A 19,422-nucleotide genomic window follows, 5' to 3' on the forward strand; every position below is an offset into this window, starting at 1 on the left:
GCTTTTGTTTCACTAGCTTTTGGAGATGTATCTTGTATCTTGATGTATCTTGATGTATCTTGTATCAAGATGTATCTTGAAAGAAGTTGCTGTGGCTGATACTGCCTATGTTCTCCTCTAGGATTTGGATGGATTCCTGTCTCACATTGAGGTCTTTCATCCATTTTGAGTTTATTTTTGTGTATGGTGTTAGGGAATGGTCGAGTTTCATTCTTCTGCATGTGGCTGCCCAGTTTTCCCAGCACCATTTATTGAAGAGACTATCTTTTTTTCCATTGCATCTTTTTTCCTGCTTTGTCGAAGATTATTTGACCATAGAGTTGAGGGTCCATATCTGGGTTCTCTATTCTGTTCCATTGGTCTATATGTCTGTTTTTGTGCCAGTACCCTGCTGTCTTGGTGATCACAGCTTTGTAATACAGCTTGAAATCGGGCAACGTGATGCCCCCAACTTTGTTTTTCTTTTTCAGTATTTCCCTGGCGATTCGGGGTCTTTTCTGACTCCATACAAATTTCAGGATTGTTTGTTCCAGCACTTTGAAAAATGTCATTGGAATTTTGAGCGGGATGGCGTTGAAGGTATAGATTGCTCTGGGTAGCATAGACATTTTAACAATGTTCATTCTTCCGATCCATGAGCATGGAATGTTTTTCCATCTTTTTGTGTCTTCTTCCATTTCTTTCATGAGTGTTCTGTAGTTCCTAGAGAATAGATCCTTTACGTCTTTGGTTAGGTTTATTCCAAGGTATCTTATGGTTTTTGGTGCTATTGTAAATGGAATCGTTTCTCTAATTTCTCTTTCTACAGTTGCGTTGTAAGTGTATAAGAAAGCAACTGATTTCTGTGCATTGATTTTGTATCCTGCCACATTACTGAATTGCTGTTTGAGTTCTAGTAATTCGGGGGTAGAGTCTTTTGGGTTTCCACATAAAGTATCTATCATGTCATCTGCGAAAAGAGAGTGTTTGACTTCTTCTTTGCCAATTTGAATACCTTTTATTTCTTTGTAGCCACTATTTTCTGAATTGGTGTCAGTGCTATTATCTTATACCAAAGTATCCCTCAACCTTATTTCCTATGGCTTCCCACCAGATTGCCCCTCTTGTGAATACAAGAGTTGTGGCGAACTAGAAGATAGCAGAGGCAAAGGTTGAAGGAAAGACTGAGCACATCACCTGGAATGATGGCCTCCATCACGTACCTTTCACTTTCCACCTCTAAAACTGTGGATACATCTGCTGACCCCTCTGAACATCAGTTTCCTGATCTGTCAAACAGGAATAACAACACCTTGTCAACATCGGGAAGATTAGATAAGGTCCTGTACATGAAAAATTTCTTATATAATGCATGGCAACATAGCAGATGTTCAAGTAGAACAAAGTATGATATCCCAAATTCTCTCATTCCACAACCTCAAAATTCACATTATGGGAACTTCTAAAAATGGAAGAAAATAATATTAAATCATTTTTTATCATCACAGAACTGGACAAAAGCACTCCTTTGCTCCATAATAGTCCATGACTCCCCTTGCTGTCAGGATGGCCCAGACTTCTTAGCATGAATATAAAGTCCTCTAGGATATACTCCCTTCCTACGATTTCAGCCTTATCTGTCTTCAACCCCTACCCTTCCCAATCTTTGCGCCCTATGATCCATGAATCCTACGGAATATCCCAGTTGTCTGAAAGCATCATACTTTCTCTCATTTCTGGGCACTTTAAAAAATGTTCTTCCCTATACTTGAAATGATTTTCACTGTACTAGTTTCTGTTTATCTTTCCATACAGTTCAGAAGCCATCTGCTCAAGAAGACTTCTGTAAGCCTCCTGATGAGCTGGCTGGGTTAAATGCTCCATCTCTGTGCTTTCCTAGTACTCAAAGTGTTGTATTGCCATCCTAATGCTCTCAGTGTTCTCTTGGAATAATCTGTTTACTCAACTATCTCTTCCATCTCTCTGAGCTCCTTGAGGGGACCAGATTTTGAAATCCACAGTGCCTGGAACACAGTAGTGCTGAATAAATGCTTATTCAGCATTTATTGCCAATGCAAGTAAGACTGTTTAATGAAGTGCAAGTTTTACACAAAAGCTTTAATTGTCATAAGGACACTTAACATGAGATCTAGCCTCTTAACAAATTTTAACTGTACGTTATTGGTGACTTTAGGTGCAATGTTGTGTGGAAGATCTCTACAGTTTATTCATTTTACTTAACTGAAACTTTATGCCTGTGGATTAATAACTGCCCAGTAATTAATAACTGCCTATTTTCCCCTCCCCCTGAGTCCCTCCTGTTAATTACCATTCCAATTTGATTTTATGAATTTAACTATCTTAGATACCTCTCAGAAGTGGAATCATGTAGTGCTTGTCTTTTTTTCCTCTGGCTTATTTCACTTAGCATACTATCCTCAGGGTTCATGCATATTGTCACATATTGCAGAAGTTCCTTCATTTTTAAGGCTGAAGAGTGTCCCACTGTACGTATATACCACATGGCCTACCTTCATTCTTTTGCATGTGGACTTCCAGGTTTTCCAACACCATTTGTTGAGGAGACTGTCCTTTTCCCATTGAATGGCCTTGGCACCCTTGCTCAAAATCAACTGACCCCACGCACAAAGGTTTATTTCTGACTATTCTATTCCATTGGTCTGTGTGTCTGTCTTTATGCCAGAGCCACACTGTTTTGATTACTGTACCTTTGCAGTAAGTTTTTTTTTTTTTAATTTTTTTTAAAGAGTTTTTATTTATTTATTTTGACAGAGAGACATCGAGAGAGGGAACACAAGCAGGGGGAGTGGGAGAGGGAGAAGCAGGCTTCCCGCAGAGCAGGGAGCCCGATGTGGGGCTCGATCCCAGGACCCTGGGATCATGACCTGAGCCGAAGGCAGACGCTTAACGACTGAGCCACCCAGGCGCTCCCTGCAGTAAGTTTTGAAATTAGGAAGTGTGAATCCTCCACCTTTGTTCATTCTTTTCCAAACTGTTTGGGGTCCCTTGAGAGTCCATATGAATTGTAAGATGGATTTTTCTATATCTGCAAAAAATGTCATTGGTGTTCTGACAGGTACTGCATTAAATCTATAGGACACTTTGGGTACTATTGCCGTCTTAACAGTATCAAGTCTTCCCATAAATGAACATTGAATGTCTTTCCATTAATTGATGTCCTTTTAAAATTTCCTTCAGCATTTTCTTGTAGTTTTCCTTTTTTTAAGATTTTTATTTATTTGAGAGAGGGTGAGCGAGCGAGCGAGAGAGAGCACGGGCTGGTTGGGGGGGTGGGTGGCGGGGAGAGAGGCAGAGGGAGAAGCAAACTGCCCACTGAGTAGGGAGCCAGACGGGTGGCTCGACACCAGGACCCCAGGACCCCGGGTCCACGACCTGAGCCGAAGGCAGATGCTTATCCGACTGAGCCACCCAGGCGCCCCCCAGTTTTTTGTAGTTTTCAGTGTATAAAACTTTCACCTCGTTGGTTAAGTTTATTTGTAAGTATTTTATTCTTTCGATGCTGTTGTTGTTGTCAAGTTTAGAGCTTTTGTAAATTCCAGTACTAATCCTTTTTAAGATGCGTGGTTTGAAAATATTTTCTCCAAGGATGTAGGTTGTCATTTCATCTTTTAACATGTTCTTTCATTTCCAAAGTTGCTTAGGTTAATACTGTTTCCCTCACAACCTTCAGTGAGGTTTTTTTTTTTTTTCTTCCATGCATTTGAAATACGGTCAGAAGTTTTTGTCACATTCTGCATTCCGTTCTGATATTCCTGAATTCTTTAATGATGTTCTAAAATTTTGGATACATTAAGTTTCATCCTGGGTGCTCCAAGTCTCTATGGATTGTGACAACTGCATAGTGTCATGTAAACGCCAATCAAACATCACACAGTCTTAGTGTGCTCAGGTTACTATAACAAAATACCATACACTCGGTGGCTCAAACAACAGATATTTATTTCTCACAGTTCTGGGGGCTTAGAAGGCAAAGATCAGGATACCAGAACACCAGAGTGTTCTGCATGAGTACACTCTTTCTGGCTTGAAGATGGCCTCCTTCTAGTTGTGTCCTCACTTGACAGAGTGAGAGAGAGCTTTGGGCATTTCCTTTTCTTACAAAGACAGTACTACTCTCATCATCATGGCCATCCTCGCATCCAAACCTAGTCAATGGCCACGTCCAAATACCATCACACTGGCGGTTAGAATTCACATATGACTTCTGAAGGCTGGGGTCACACAGGTTCAGTCCATAACACACCTCTATAGTAGTTTCAAAGCTCCTTTACCTATTCAAGTACCCCTCCCGCAACTCTTGCCAAGCACTGACCACTTCACTATCTCTAGTTTTGCCTGTTCCACAATTCCTTGTAATTGGATCACACAGACAATACACACACACACACACACACACGTAGCCACTTGAGACTGGCTTCTTTCAGTTATCAATAGGAATTTAGGATTCATCCATATCTGTCAGTGCCTTGAAAGATCATTCGTTTCTTTTGCCAAATAGTATTCCTTCGTGTGGATGCACCAAGATCATATTTTTTTGATGTAGTGTTCAATGATTCATTATTTGTGTATAACACCCAGTGCTCATTACAACACGTACCCTCATTAATACCCTTCACCGGCCTACCGCGGCACCAAGATCATTTATTCATTCATCTGTTGATGCACATCTTGGTTGCTCCCTGTTTTGCAATCATGAATAAAGGTGCTATAGACATTGGTGTGTAGGATTGTGGGCAGACTGACGATGTTGGGCTTTGCTGCCGCCCTGTGATCCTGGAAAACAGTGAAGGTTAAGAGATCTCCCCAGTCTGTGTTCTAGGAAAGTGCTTACTGCAAGGAGGCTTCCTTCGCCATATGACTCAGGTGAGATTGACAGGTGCCCCCTTGTTTGCTGTGACAAAACCAGTCACGGTCCCTCCAAACTCCCATTCCTCAGCTCATAAATGATCAGCTGAACTCCTTGTGTTTACTGAACACCTGGAGCAAAATACTTGTGAATCAGGCTCTGCTTAAGGTTCTGTCCTTTCCCTGGGTTTCTGAACTTTGACCCCCCGGCAGTCGGAGCCAGGGCACAGCCCTTCTGAGAGTAGGCTGGCTTCAGGGTGAAGCATTCCTTCATTCGCTGCCTGTTCACACCACCCTTTCGTTCCATCTCTCCACCCTGGGTTCTCTGTGTCCTCTCTAGAAAGGAAAGAGCCTTTTGGCCTAACTCCTGGGACGCTTGCTGATCTTATGGTCAGAGTGTTCTCTCTGTTATAAGAGTGCCTCTCCCCACCCCTTTTCCTTACCACGATCCCTTGAAGAGTGTTCTTACTAATTCTGGATTAGTTCTGGAAGCTGATTTTTATTTGACAGGAGATAAGTTTTTAAGTCAGTTGGGCAAATACTTAATAGTATGATTATTGGCTCCTATTACTGTAAGACTCTGTTTGACTTTGGTAAGAACCTATCAAACTGTCTTCTTAAGTTGCTGTGCGATTTAGAGCTCCAACCGTAAATGAACGAATGCTCCTCTTGTTCTGCATGCTCACCAGCAGTTGGTTTTGTCAGTTTTCCGGGTATTAGCCATCTGAGTAATGTGTAGTGTTACCTCATTATTACTTTAATTTGCATTTCCCGTGTCCCAAATGATCTTGATCATCTTTTCATATGCTCACTTGCCATTTGGATATTTTAATTGGTGAGGTGTCTGTTCAGATCTTTTGCCCATTTGTAATTGAGTTATTTGTTTATTAGTTGAGTTGTATCAGTTCTTTTTTTAAATATTTTATTTTATCTTATTCGGTTATGTTAGTCACCATACAATCCATCATTAGTTTTTGATGTAGTGATCCACGACTCATTGTTTGCGTATAACACCCAGTGCTCCATGCTGTACGTGCCCTCCTTAATACCCATCACCGGGCTAACCCACCCCCCAACCCCCTCCCCTCTAGAACCCTCAGTTTGTTTCTCAGAGTCCATAGTCCGTCATGGTTCGTCTCCCCCTCCGAATTCCCCCCCCTTCGTTTTCCCCTTCCTTCTCCTAATGTCCTCCATGCTATTCCTTATGTTCCCCAAATAAGTGAAACCATATGATAATCGCCTTTCTCTGCTTGACTTACTTCACTTAGCATAATCTCCTCCAGTCCCATCCATGTTGATGTAAAAGTTGGGTATTCATCCTTTCTGATGGCTGAGTAATATTCCATCGTATATATGGACCACATCTTCTTTATCCATTCGTCTGTTGAAGGGCATCTCGGCTCTTTCCACAGTTCGGCTATTGCGGACATTGCTGCTATGAACATTGGGGTGCAGATGGCCCTTCTTTTCATTACATCTGTGTCTTTGGGGTAAATACCCAGGAGTGCAATTGCTGGGTCATAGGGTAGCTCTATTTTTAAGTTTTTGAGGCACCTCCACACTGTTTTCCAAAGTGGCCGTACCAACTTGCATTCCCACCAACAGTGTAATAGGGCTCCCCTTTCTCCACAGCCTCTCCAACATTTGTTGTTTCTTGCCTTGTCCATTTTTGCCATTCTAACTTGTGGAAGGTGGAATCTCAGTGTGGTTTCGATTTGAATTTTCCTGATGGCTAATGGTGATGAACACTTTTTCATGTGTCTGATAGCCATTTGTATGTCTTCTTTGGAGAAGTGTCTGTTCATGTCTTCTCCCCATTTTTTGCTTGATTATTTGTCTTTTGGGTGTTGAGTTTGAGAAGTTCTTTATAGATCTTGGATACCAGCCCTTTATCTGTAGTGTCATTTGCAAATATCCTCTCCCATTCTGTGGGTTGCCTCTTTGTTTTGTTGACTGTTTCCTTTGCTGTGCCGAAGCTTTTTGCCTTGATGAAGTCCCAAGAGTTCATTTTTTGCTTTTGTTTCGCTAGCCTTTGGAGATGTTGGATACAATTCCCTTTATCAGACATGAGTTTTAGTAAATATTTTTCTTCCAGTCTCTGGTTTGCCTTTCATTTCTTAACAGCCTCTCTTGCAGAGTGCAAGTTTTTTATTTTTAATAAAGTCCAACTCAGCTTTCTTTTTTTTTCTTTTTCATGGATGCTACTTCCGGTGTTCTGTTTAAAAGCTCAGCAGCAAACACAAAGTCATGTTGATTTTCTCCTACGTTTCCTCCCAGATGCTTTATATTTTGAATTTTAAATATAGACCCTTGTTCCATTTTGAGTTAATTTGTGCAGAAGTGTCAGGTCTGCGGCTCGGTTACACTTTTTTTGTCCTTGGATTCCAATTTTTTCCAGCACCATTTATTGAAAAGGCTATTCTTTCTCCATCAAATTGTGCTTGTATCTTTGTCCCGTTCAACTGAGTCATATTTGTGCAGGTCTGTTACAGGTTTGCTGTTCTGTGCACTGAACTCTGTGTCTGTTCTTTGCCAGTACCACACTGTCTTAATTACTACAGCTTTATAATAAGTCTTGAAATCAGATAATATGAGCCCTGGACCTTTGTTCTTCTTTTTCAGAATTGTGAATTCTTCTTTTTCAGAGTTTTTCAGAATTATCTATTCTAGAGCCTTTGGTGTTCAATATAAGTTTCAGATCAATATGTCGGTATCGTCACAGAGCTTGCTGCAATTTTGATGGGTATTCTGTTGTTTCTATAGATAAGTCTGGGAAGAATTGAAATTTTTACAAGTGCGAGTTTTCCAGTCCATGTATATGAAATATCTCTCTTTTTAGCTAGATTTTCTTTGATTTCTACATCATTGTTTGTGGTTTTCCACAAACAGATCCTGTATATATTTGTTGTATTTATACCTAAGTACTTCATATATAGGGTTGCTATTGTAAAAGGTGGTTTGGGGGTGGGGGATGTTAGTTGGACACTAACCCTTTATCCAATTAAAAACTGTGCAGTAGACATGAACACACATCTCTTCAAAGAAGACATACAGATGACCAACTGACACATGAAAAGATGCACAACATCACTCATCATCAGGGAAGTGCAAATCAAAACCAAAATGAGCTATCACCTCATACCTGTCAGAATGGCTAAAGCCCAAAACATAAACAACAATTGTCGGCGAGGACTTTGAGGAAGAGGAACCCTCGTGCACTGTTGGTGGGAATGCAAACTGGTGCAGCCACTGTGGAAGGACAGTATGGAGGGTCCTCAAAAAATTAAAAATAGAACTGTCATATGATCCAGTAATAGCACTACTGATATTTACCCAAAGAATACAAAAACACTAGGTCGAAGGGATATATGTACCCCTATGTTTATTGCAGCACTGTTTACCATAGCCAAATTATGGAAGCAGCCCAAATGTTCACCGATAGATGAATGGATAAAGATGTGTGTGTGTGTGTGTGTGTGTCTGTGTGTTTTATACAGAACAGCAGAAGTAGAATCCCTGTATACACACACACACACACACACACACAAATATGCATACACACACAATGCAATATTATTCAGCCCAAATGTTCTTCAGTAGATGAATGGATAAAGATGTGGTACACGCACACACACACACACAGACACACACACACAGGAATATTATTCAGCCATATAAAAGCATGAAGTCTTGCCATTTGCAACGACATGGATGGATCTAGAGAGTATAAGGCTAAGCAAAATAAGACAGTCAGAGAGAGACAAGCACCATGTGATTTCACTCATATGTGGCATCTAAGAAACAAAAGTGAGCGGAAAACAAAAGAGACAAACCAAGAAACAGACTCTTAACTATAGAGAATAAGCAGATGGTTACCAGAAGAAGGGAGGTCAGGTGAAATAGGTGAAGGGGATTAAGAGTACACTTATTTTGATGAGCACTGAGTAATATATGGAATTGTTGAATCACTATCTTGTACACCTGAAACTAATATAAAACTGTTTTTTTAACTACACTGGAACTAGAAACAAACAAACAAACAAACAGTAACTGTGAGAGAAGACTCAGAAATGGACGTGGTTGAAGACCTGAAGAGAGTTAATCACTTTTTTTAAAAAGGTAATTTAAAAAAAATGTATCAAATTCTGATTGTTCAGTATTCATGTATAGATAGGTAAGCAATTGCCATGTGTGTATTGTACCTTCTATTGTGGGGGCCGTACTAAACTCCCTTATTAATGCAGCAGTGTTTTGTAGATTCTTTGGTGTTCTCTACATAAAAAATCGTGTCCTCTGCAAATAAAAATCGTTGTATTTCAACATTTCCAATCTGCACACCTTTTAATTCCTCTTTCCTTTCTTACGTAACAAGCTGGGATTCCATTACATGTTGAATAGGAGTGATGACAGCAGACATGTCTGGGGGGTGGGGAGCGTCTGACTGTCTTCCTTCAGCATGACGTTACCTGTAGGTTTTTCATAGATCTTTTTCATCAGGTTGGGAATGTTCCCCTCTATTCCTGGTTTGCTGAGAGTTTTAAACATGAAGCCTGTTGAATTATCAAGTGCTGTCTGCATCGCTAGATATGACCATATGATTTTTGTTCTTTAGCCTGTTGATGAGGTGAAGTATATCCGTTGATTTTCAAATGTTGAACTGGTCTTGTGTGCCTGAAAGATATCCCGTTTGGTCGTGGTATACAGTTCTTTCTATGCATGGTTGGATTCAATTTGCTGATATGTTGTTGAGGAATTTTATGACAGTGTTCATGAGAGATCATGGTGTGTGGTTTTCCTTTCTTGCAATGTCTTTGTCTGTCTTGCTATTAGGGGAAATGCAGACCTCAGAGAATGAGTTAAGAAGTGTTGCCCTGCTTCTATTTTCTGGAAGAGATGGTGGCAAGTGGGAATCATTTTTTTTTTTTCTTTAAATATTTGTTTGGAATTCACCAAGGAAAGAGTCTGGGCCTAGGGCATAAGTATATAACTGTTCAGGTTATCTATTTTTCTGCATGAGATTTGGTGGTTAACGTCTTTCAAGGAATCTGGCCATTTCCTCTAATGGATCAAATTTGCAGGCATAGGATTGCCGATGGCATTACTGTATTATCCTTTTAGTGCCCACGAGATCAGTAGTGATGTCCCATTCTTTCCACTCAGATATTGGTAAGTTGTGTCTTCTCTTTTTTTTCTTGGCCAGAAAGAGGTTTGCCTCTTTTATTGGCCTTTGCAAAGAACCAGCTTTTAGTGTCATTGATCTTTGCTACATTTTTCCTGCTTTCGATTTCATTGTATTCTGCTCTGATTTTTATGATGGATTTCCTTCTGTTTACTTTAGGCTTAAATAGGTCTCTTTTCCTACTTTCTTAAGGTTATTGATTTTAGATTGTTCTTCTCCAGTATGTGAATGTATGCTCTAAATTTCATCTCCCTCTGAAGTATTGCTGTTTCACAATAATTTTAATAAGTTTTATTTTCATTTTAATTTAGTTCAAAATGTCTTTAAGTGTTTCTGGAGCCTCCTTCTTTCGTCCATGTGTCGATTAGACATGTTTTCTTCCATTTCCAAACATAGGCAGCTTATCCATCTACTTTTTTTTTTTTTGAAGATTTTATTTGTTTATCTGACTGAGAGCTAGAGAGAGAGCACAAGTAGGCAGAGCAGCAGGCAGAGGGAGAGGGAGAAGCAGGCTCCCCGCTGAGCAGGGAGCCTGACGCAGGGCTGGATCCAGGACCCCGGGATCATGACCTGAGCCGAAGGCAGATGCTTAACTAACTGAGCCACCCAGGCGCCCCTCCATCTACTTTTCTGTTGTTGATTTCTAGCTTGATTCCACTGTGGTGTGAGAACCTACTTTGTGTGAGTTGGTGTGAGAACCTACTTTGTGTGAGTCCTATTCCTTTATATTTGTAGGGGTGTGTTTTCTGTCCCCACATATTGTCTATCTTTGTCAGTGTTCCCCGTGAGCTTGAGGGGCTATGGATTCCGCTGTTGTTGAGTGGTGGAGTGTTCTATACAGGTCAAGGAGATTGAGTTGATGGATAATGCTGTTCAGGTTATCTGTATCTTTTCAGTATCTGCTTGTCCGCCTGCTTGATTTACCAATTAGTGACAGAAGGTGTTGAAATCTCTCACTACCATCAGGGATGTATGTATTTCTCCTTGACCTTTTATCAGGTTTTGCCTCATGTATTTTGACACCGTTTAACATTGTTATTAGGGGCTTACACAGTTAGGATTGTTATGTCCTCTTGGAGAATTGACTCCTTAATCATTATGTGATGCCCCTCTTTATACTTGGCAATTTTCCTTGTTCCGAAGTCTGCTTTATCTGAAATTAATGGAGCTCCTGCACCTTGCTTTGGCTTGGTGTTAGCATGGTAAACCTTTTCCTGTCCCTTTACTTTTAAGCTATCTGCACCTTTGTGTTGAGCGTGAGGTTCCTGTAGGCAACTTATACTTGGTATACTTGGATCTTTCTTGTGTCCGCTCAGAAAAATCTCTCTTTAGCGGGTGTACTTAGGCCATTCTCATTTAAAGTGATTATTGATACAATTGGATCGATATTTGCACCTGTTTTCCCCTCTTTTAGCTTATTGCTTATACTGCTTCTCAAACTGTTTCCAGTGGTTGCCCTAGAGTTTACAATATACACTTTTACTAAGCCAAGTCCACCTTCCAGTAACACTATACGGCTTCACGTGTAGTGCTGCAGGTGCCTTATCACAGAGTATTCCTAATTCCTCCCTCCCATTGCTTGGGATACTTCTGTCTTCCCTTTCATCTATCTGTGTGCTATGATGACGCAGTACATTGTGCTATCCTGTTTTAGAGAAGAGTCATCTTTCAGATGACACAAGAATAAGAAACATAAAAGACGTTATTTTACCTCCATTTTACTTCACGAGTCTCTTCCTTTCGTTAGGTAGACCCACGTTTCCGACCCATATTATTTTCCTTCTGCCTGAAGGACGTCTCTTAACATTTCTTGCGAGGCAGATTTCCTGGAGATGAATTTGCTCAACTTTTCTTTGAGAAAATCTTTACTTTTTGTTCATATTTTACTGGAAATAGATTTCTAGGTAGATGGTTTTCCTTTTCAAACAACACCTTAAATATTTCATTTCACTCTACTCCTTCTTTGCATGGGTCGTGATGAGAAGTCAGCTGTAATTCTTATTCACATTCCTCGATAGGTAAGATGATTTTCTCTTTGTTTTTAATTTTATACAGTTTGAATATAACAAGTCCAGGGGTTTGTGTGTGTGTGTGTGTGTGTGTGTGTGTGTGTGTGTACTTAGTGTATATGCTGCTTGGTATTCACTGAGATTCCTGAATCTATGGTTCGGTGTCTGTCACTTATTTTGGCAGTTCTTGGCCCTTATGGCTTCCAGTTTTCCTTCTTCTCTGTTATCTCTACTTCTTTCCTTTTTTGGAGTTTGGATTAATATGTGAAACGTTTTCCAATTTCACATGACAGGATGTTCAGTTATGGGTTTTTTTTTTTTTCTTTTTCTGTTATTATTTCCTAGCATTTCTGTTTGGAAAGTTTTATTGACCTATGACTTATCTTCAAGCTCACCAATTCTTTCCTCCATTGTGCTGAGTCTATTGACAAACCCTCCTTTCTGTTACTGTGTTTTAATTTTCTAGTATTTCCTTTTAATTCTCACTCAGAATTTCCATCTCTCTGCTTACATTACCCGTCAGCTTTTGCATGTTGCCTATTTTTCCATTAGAGCCCTTAACAAATTAATCATAGTTCTTTTAAATCCCCTATTTGACAATTCCAAAATGCGTGTCATATCAGAGGCTGGCTCTGATGCTTGCTTTGTCTCTTCATTCTCTTAATTTTCGTCCTGCTTTGTAATTTTTTTGTTGAAAGCCAGACATGTTTGTCTGGGTAATAGGACCTGAGGTAACTAGGCATTTAGTGTGAATATTTATATTAATCTGGCTTGTTATGTTTGCTGTAGCTGTAAGTGCCAGAAGCTTCCAGTTCTTCGAGTGTCCTTATTTTGGTGCCCTCTCTTGAATTTGAGCTTCCCAAATCACTCCTGTTCACAGGGAATCTGCGGTTTTGCAGTGCTTTCAGCTATAATCCACAGTTATTTCTCTGGAGCCCCATTGATGTGGTAAGGTGTGGGGAGAGGGAGGTAATTCTGTAGCTTCATGGTTAAATCTCTTGTCTTTTAGTGGGGGCCGTGTCTCTGGGCTGCAGCCTTCACAGGTGTATCTCCAGTGGCGTTGCCTTCTCCCATGCCCTCTATCTTTCCCTGGCTGCAGTATTCTCAAATTAGTTCCTGGAAGGCTTGATCCCTATTGCCTACCCCGTTTCCCTCAGGTGGGACAGGAAGTCTAGAGGGGGCCTGTGTGGGAGGAATACCCTTCCTCCACCTAGGGTAAAGCTCTAGCCAATTGTTTTCCCTGGAGAGTAGCCCTCTGTCATGGGGAAGGCTCTAGGGGTTATTTTGACAATGATTACTCTTCCTCTCTCCCAGCCACAAGAACTAAGGCACCTTTCTCAGAACTTCACCATGAAAATCCATTTCCTGGAGTGAAAGACCATGAACATGTGGCTGCCCCCTAAGACTTCAGGGGATGGAAGGGGGGGCAGGGTGGAGATGTGGTAGGGGAAGCAGATTCTCACTCTCCTGTTAGTCCAGACTCAGCTTCAAGCAATTCAACTTATTTACCATTTGAGTGCTCTTACCAGTTTATGACTACAGAGGATTCTGACCCAGGAAAGCAGATCTCAGTTTCGACGGTTTGAATTCAACACTCTCTCGAGATTTTATGTGGTGGTTTGCCCTGCCACCTCAGTACTCTGATGAGTCAAAAAAAAAAAAATAGGTTGCTTCAGCTTTTGCAGTGTTTTCTTGTTTTAAGGAGGGATTGCTGATTTCTACCCTGTTTTATATGTTGGAGCTGAAACCAGAAGTCTCATTTGTGCCCAATTTTGAAACCCAGCATAGTCATTATAAACCTATGATTTGCAAATATCATGGTTAAGTACCAAGAGAAGCAGATGCAAGTTGAAAGTATTTGTCTGAGCGAGCCAGTAGGAAGAGTGTGGTGTTTGTGGTGGGAAGAGTGATGGGGCATAGTGTGTGTGTGGGGGGGGGGTGTGTGGAGGGGTTGGATTTAGAATCAAGTGATTCCTACTTTCATTCAATGCTAGTATTATTTAACCTTTAAAATCTCTCCCCCCACGCACACACACACGTGTGTGTGTGTGTGTGTGTGTTTTGAGAAAATTAAGAAATAGGTGATGCATTTTATGTAGAAATAGTCTGCAGAGATCTTACGTAGAAGAATACAAAGCAATTGTAAGCATGATTTCAAGGAGCTTGAATAAACACCCCCAAATACATACAACTCCTGAAACAGTCTCTCTCGGTTGTGGATGTCAGCCGTCACCGTTCGTTAGCTATTTGTTTGTGGATGTCAGCTGTCACTAATATGGATGTACTACTTATGATCGTGGCAGGTTTGCACCCTACTTGGCTAGGGTAATAATGTGAAAATTGCCCTGTCCTAAGTCTTGGGGAAGCAATGAAAGAGAGGGGACTAGAATCCCATTTCACGAGTGAAGAAACTAAGGCTAAAAGAGATGAAGTAACTTGCTGAAAAGTCATGCACAAGTAAGGTCTTGGACAGTGTCCCAAGTCTATCTGATATCAGCACCGATGTCCTGTCTGGAATACTTCTCTGCCTATCCTGGAATGTACATTTTTGAAGAGTCGCAGCTTTATCAGAAAATGGTGTTATTTTTTTTCAACTGGGTTTGGGAACCAAACTTACTGAGACAAGTACAAGGAGAGATGAATACCATCATCCAGTTCTTTTCAGAAATCACAAATTCCTAAGCCTTATTAAATTGATTTAGAAGCTAGAAACCAAGATGGAAATCTTCCAAGTTTATTTAATAAAGATAGCCTAAACCCTGATTCCCAGACCCGGAAAAGACGGTACGTGGACACAAGCCCACAGGTCCACATGCACGCACAATGCAGAAGCCCATGTGCACACTCCCACATGTGCCCTCACACACAGAAATATGGATCTATCCCACTTAGGAGCATAGGTTTAATGTTTTATCCATCAATTTGGAGTCTGTAGTGTTTAACGATATATAGAAAATCTACCACATCCTGGTAGTTTTTCATGTTAGGAGAGGATATTGTAATACTGAGAAATATTTTAGTATTTTAATAATCCATTTTATCAATAGGGCCAAGGAGGAGAAAACATATCATTTGAAATGCTGGGGAAGAAATTCAAGAAATTCAGTCCATGTCTGACAAACAGTCTGTGGTCCTTCTTAGTTCTTGCCTTCAGCTGAAAAAATTGCATTAAAACCCTTTACTACTACCCATCCACAATCCCTTATCTGAAACCCTTGGGACCAGATGTTGCAGAATTCATATACCATACTTTCCATAAGAGCCATAAGCATGGTCTGGAATAGCACTGCTGAATCTAATAGAACAACATTTCCACAGAGAAACACAAATATTCATGCTGAGAAGGATAAATAAAGACTAAAAACAGCCTCCTGTCAGTTCGGGTCATGTTTTACGTGCATATGAGACAGGAAAAATAACGCTGGTTTTCATAGCCTTTGAGATTTCAGACTTACAGTAAGGGATTTTGATTCTGAAGTGTGTTTCTGTCAGTTCTTTTTGCATTCTTTAAAAAAAGGATTTTATTTATTTACTTGCCAGAGAGAGAGAAGGAACACAAGCAGGGGGAGTGGGAGAGGGAGAAGCAGGCTCCCCATGGAGCAGGGAGCCCGATGTGGGACTGGATCCCAGGACCCTGGGATCATGACCTGAGCCCAAGGCAGACAGACGCTTAACCGACTGAGCCACCCGGGCGCCCAGATACTTTGCATTTTTTTTTTAAAAGATTTTATTTATTTATTTGACACACAGAGAGAGAGAGAGACACAGCGAGAGAGGGAACACAAGCAGGGGGAGTGGGAGAGGGAGAAGCAGGCTTCCCGCTGAGCAGGGAGCCCGACGCGGGGCTCAATCCCAGGACCCCGGGATCATGACCTGAGCCAAAGGCAGACGCTTAACGACTGAGCCACCCAGGCACCCCACTTTGCATTTTATATGTGTTTTTCCCCGCTATTTTTGGTAGATTTCCTTTTTATTGAAGTATAACATACAAAGAGGAGAGAACACCAGTCATAAATGACAGCAATTTGATGACATTTCACAAAGTGAACACATGCGTGTAACCACCACCGAGATCAAGATATACGACATTACTGGTGCCCCAGAAGCCTAAACTGTGTCCTTCTCTAATGATTACACCTGACAGTTAACCACTCTTCTGACCTATGTCACCCTAAGGGTTTTTGGGGCTGTTTTTAAACTCTCTACAAATAGAATTATCAGTCATGCGCCTTTTTATGCCTGCTGCCTTTTGCTCAATGTTCTGATATTGAGACCTGCCCATGTTGTTGCACGCAGGGGTATTTGCCTGTTTCATGTCTGTATGGTATTCTCTACTATGAGTATACCACACTGTATTCACTCAGCTGTTGATAGATGTTCGGATTGTTTCCAGTTCCTGACTATCATCGATAATGATGCCGTGAACGTTTTTATTCATGTGTTTTGGAGAACATGTTTGCACTTCTGTTTGATTATATACATGGATTGTGTGGTAGCCAGAATTCCATGATGATGCCCAGTGACCCTTGTCTTTGCACAATCTCCTCCCATTGGGTGTGGATGGACCCTGTGGACATGATGAGATAGCACTCCCATGATGATGTGAAATTATATAGCAAAAAGGATTTTGCAGATGTAATTAAGGCCACAGAGCAGTTGACCTTAAGCTAGGGAGATTGTTCGGGGTGGGCCAGACCTAATCAGGGGAACACTTGCAAGGGCCTAGGCCCCCTTCCGAAAGAGAGATTTGAGGCACGAGAGAGCGTGTTCAGGGGGCCACATGGTGAGGAACTGAAGGCAGCCTCTAGGAGAGGAGTGCTGTCCCTGGCTGACAGCCAGTGAGAGAAAGGGGCCTCAGTCCTCCAGCAGCCTGGAACTGAATTCGGCCAACAACATGGATGTGTTTGGAAGGGACTCTTCCCGAAAGCCTCCAGAAAGGGGCACAGCAAGTCCACTGCCCTCTCACCCTGTGAGATCCGGAGCAGGGAAGCCAGTCACACTGGGCACAGACTTCTGACCTGCACAACTGTGAGCTAATAAATGGGGATTGTTTTAGGCTGTCAGGAGCGTGGTCATTTATTCCACACCAATAGGAAGCTAATACAGATTTTGGTACCTGAATGTGGGGTGCCGCCACTGCAAACAGCTAAAGATGTAGGCCTGGCTTTGGCACTGGGTAGTGGGCGAGGGCTGGAGGAAATTTGAGGTGCACGCTAGAGAAAGCCTAAGTGGCCTTAGGAAAAGCCCTGATTGCCTCGGGCAGACTGTTAGTAGAAATCTGAACTTTAAGGACATCGCTGGTGAGGGCTCAGAAGGAAGCAAGGGACACGTTATGGAAACTGGAAGAAGGGGGATGCCTGCTACGTAGTGGCAGAAAGTTTAACAAGATTGTTGCCTGCGGTTATGTGGAAAGAAGAAAATATAAATGACAAACTTGGCTATATGGCTAAGGGAGAGGTTGGAGGTAGCGGAATTTGGATAGCATAATAGAAAAACCTAGATTGCCTTGAGCAGAGTGTTAGTGCCGATCTGGAATTTAAAAACCAAGGATTATTCTAGGCTTTGAAACTTTATCAAAGAATTCTGGCTGTTGTTCTCCCAGCTGGATTTCCAAACTGCTTTGGGACTCTAACTCCTTTCTGCCTTCCTGTCCCCGCCCCTCTTTTCAAACCGGAGTGTTCTAGCTGTTATCTCATGCCCATTGTGTGTTGTGTGTTGGGGAAGATAGCTTGTCTGTCACTTTAGTGTCACCAGTCCTCAGCTGGAGAGGGATTGTGCCCCAGGAGTTGTACTGCATGGATTATACCCAGGAAACCTCACCCATGCCTGATTTGGATGACTAGGATGATGAGATTCTGGACTTTGAGCTGTGCAGTTTTGATGAGCTCTTGGACTTGAGCTGTTGCCATAATACCATGAGAAATTTGGGAGACTGTGGGATGGAGTGAATGAACTTTGTATGTGGGACAGACTGGATCGCTGGATCACTGGGGGCCAGAGGGCATACTGCGGTAGGCAAAACTCTAGGAGGACTCCAAGTGACCCTCAACCTTGTACGGTCCCCTCCGGTTCAGTGTAAGAGGAGCCCATGAATATGGTCAGATATCACTCCTGTGATGATTATGTTACATTACGTGGGAAAAGAGATTTTGCAGCTGTATTAAGGTCCCAAGTTAGTAGACCTTCAAATAAGGAGGTCATCCTGGGTGGGCCAGCCTTAATCAGGTGAGCCCTTAAAAGGGGGGGCCCCTCCTGAGAGACTCAAGCATGAGAGGGTGTCTGGAGGGGTCCATGTGGCAGGGAACTGCGGGCAGCCTGTAGGAGCTGAGAGTAGGACTGAATTCTGCCAATAACCCAAATGAGCTTGGCAGTGGACTTCTCCTCAGAGCCTCCACAAAGAAACACAGTCTGCCCAACACTTGATTTCACCCTGTGATACACTGAGCAGAGAACAAAGGCATGTCACACATGGACTTCTGACCTACAGAACTGTGAGCTAATAAACAGACATTGTTTTTAAGTAGTTGAATTTATGGTACTTTGTTATGCAGGAATAGATCATTAACACAGATGGCATTCCTGGGTTATAGAGGATGTACATGTTCAGCTTTGATAGATAGTGCCAGTTTTCCAAAGAGGTGGTACCAACTTACACTTGCACCAGCATTAGAGAGTTCCTCCATATCCTCACCTAATCTTGATATTGTTAGTTGTCTTGGCTATTCCGATAGATGTTTCGTCAGGGATTTTATTATTTTTTTTTAAGATTGTTCATCTATTTATTTATTATTTATTTACTTATTTAGAGAGCACGTGCGAAGAGGGGGGAGGGGCAGAGGGAGAGGGAGGGGAGAGAGAGAGAGTCTTAAGCAGACCCTGTGCTGAGCACGGAGCCCAGTGCTTGGGGCTCGATCTCACAACCCTGAGATCTCGACCTGAGCCAAAACCAAGAGTCCGAGGCTTAACAGACTGTGCCACCCAGGCGCCCCAGCTCACTGGGATTTTAATGTACATATCCCTGGTGACTGGGGTTGAGTAGCTTTTTGTTTGCTCATCGGTTAGTTAGTTGGATGTCCTGTTTTGTGAAGGTCCTGTTCAAATATTGTGCCAGTTTTTCATTGCATTGTCTTTTTTTTTCCTTCTTGATTTTAGGAGGTATTATATCCTGTACGTGAGATGTCCATGAAATATACATGTTGCAAAACCTTTCCCCCATTCCAAGGTTTATCTTTTCACTCTCTAAATGTGTCTTTTGATGAACGGGAGTCCTTATTTAGATGAAGTCCAAATTACCAATGTTGTTTCCCTTTCTCATTAGTGCTTTCTGTGCGCTGTTCCCACTCTCTTTGCCAATCCCAAGGTCATAAA

General features: G+C 41.7%; 1 protein-coding gene and 1 pseudogene across 1 annotated transcript in view; one reads left to right on the forward strand and one right to left on the reverse strand.

Annotated features, from left to right (window-relative positions):
- The window catches only part of LOC123840838 (prohibitin-2-like), a 22,618-nt pseudogene extending 13,174 nt beyond the window's left edge, over nucleotides 1-9,444 (reverse strand).
- LOC123841770 (EZH inhibitory protein-like) overlaps nucleotides 2,788-19,422 on the forward strand; it is a 25,915-nt gene continuing 9,280 nt past the window's right edge. Inside the window, exons 1-2 of the mRNA XM_064573580.1 lie at nucleotides 2,788-2,936; nucleotides 8,892-8,985. The gene's annotated coding sequence lies outside the window, so the exon portion shown is untranslated. The remainder of the gene's footprint in view (nucleotides 2,937-8,891; nucleotides 8,986-19,422) is intronic.

Source organism: Mirounga angustirostris, unplaced genomic scaffold (genome assembly GCF_029215605.1).
Source record: "Mirounga angustirostris isolate CCGP_5_RB_7025 unplaced genomic scaffold, mMirAng1.0.hap1 SCAF_11, whole genome shotgun sequence".
In the NCBI taxonomy this organism is placed as follows: Eukaryota; Metazoa; Chordata; class Mammalia; order Carnivora; family Phocidae; genus Mirounga; species Mirounga angustirostris.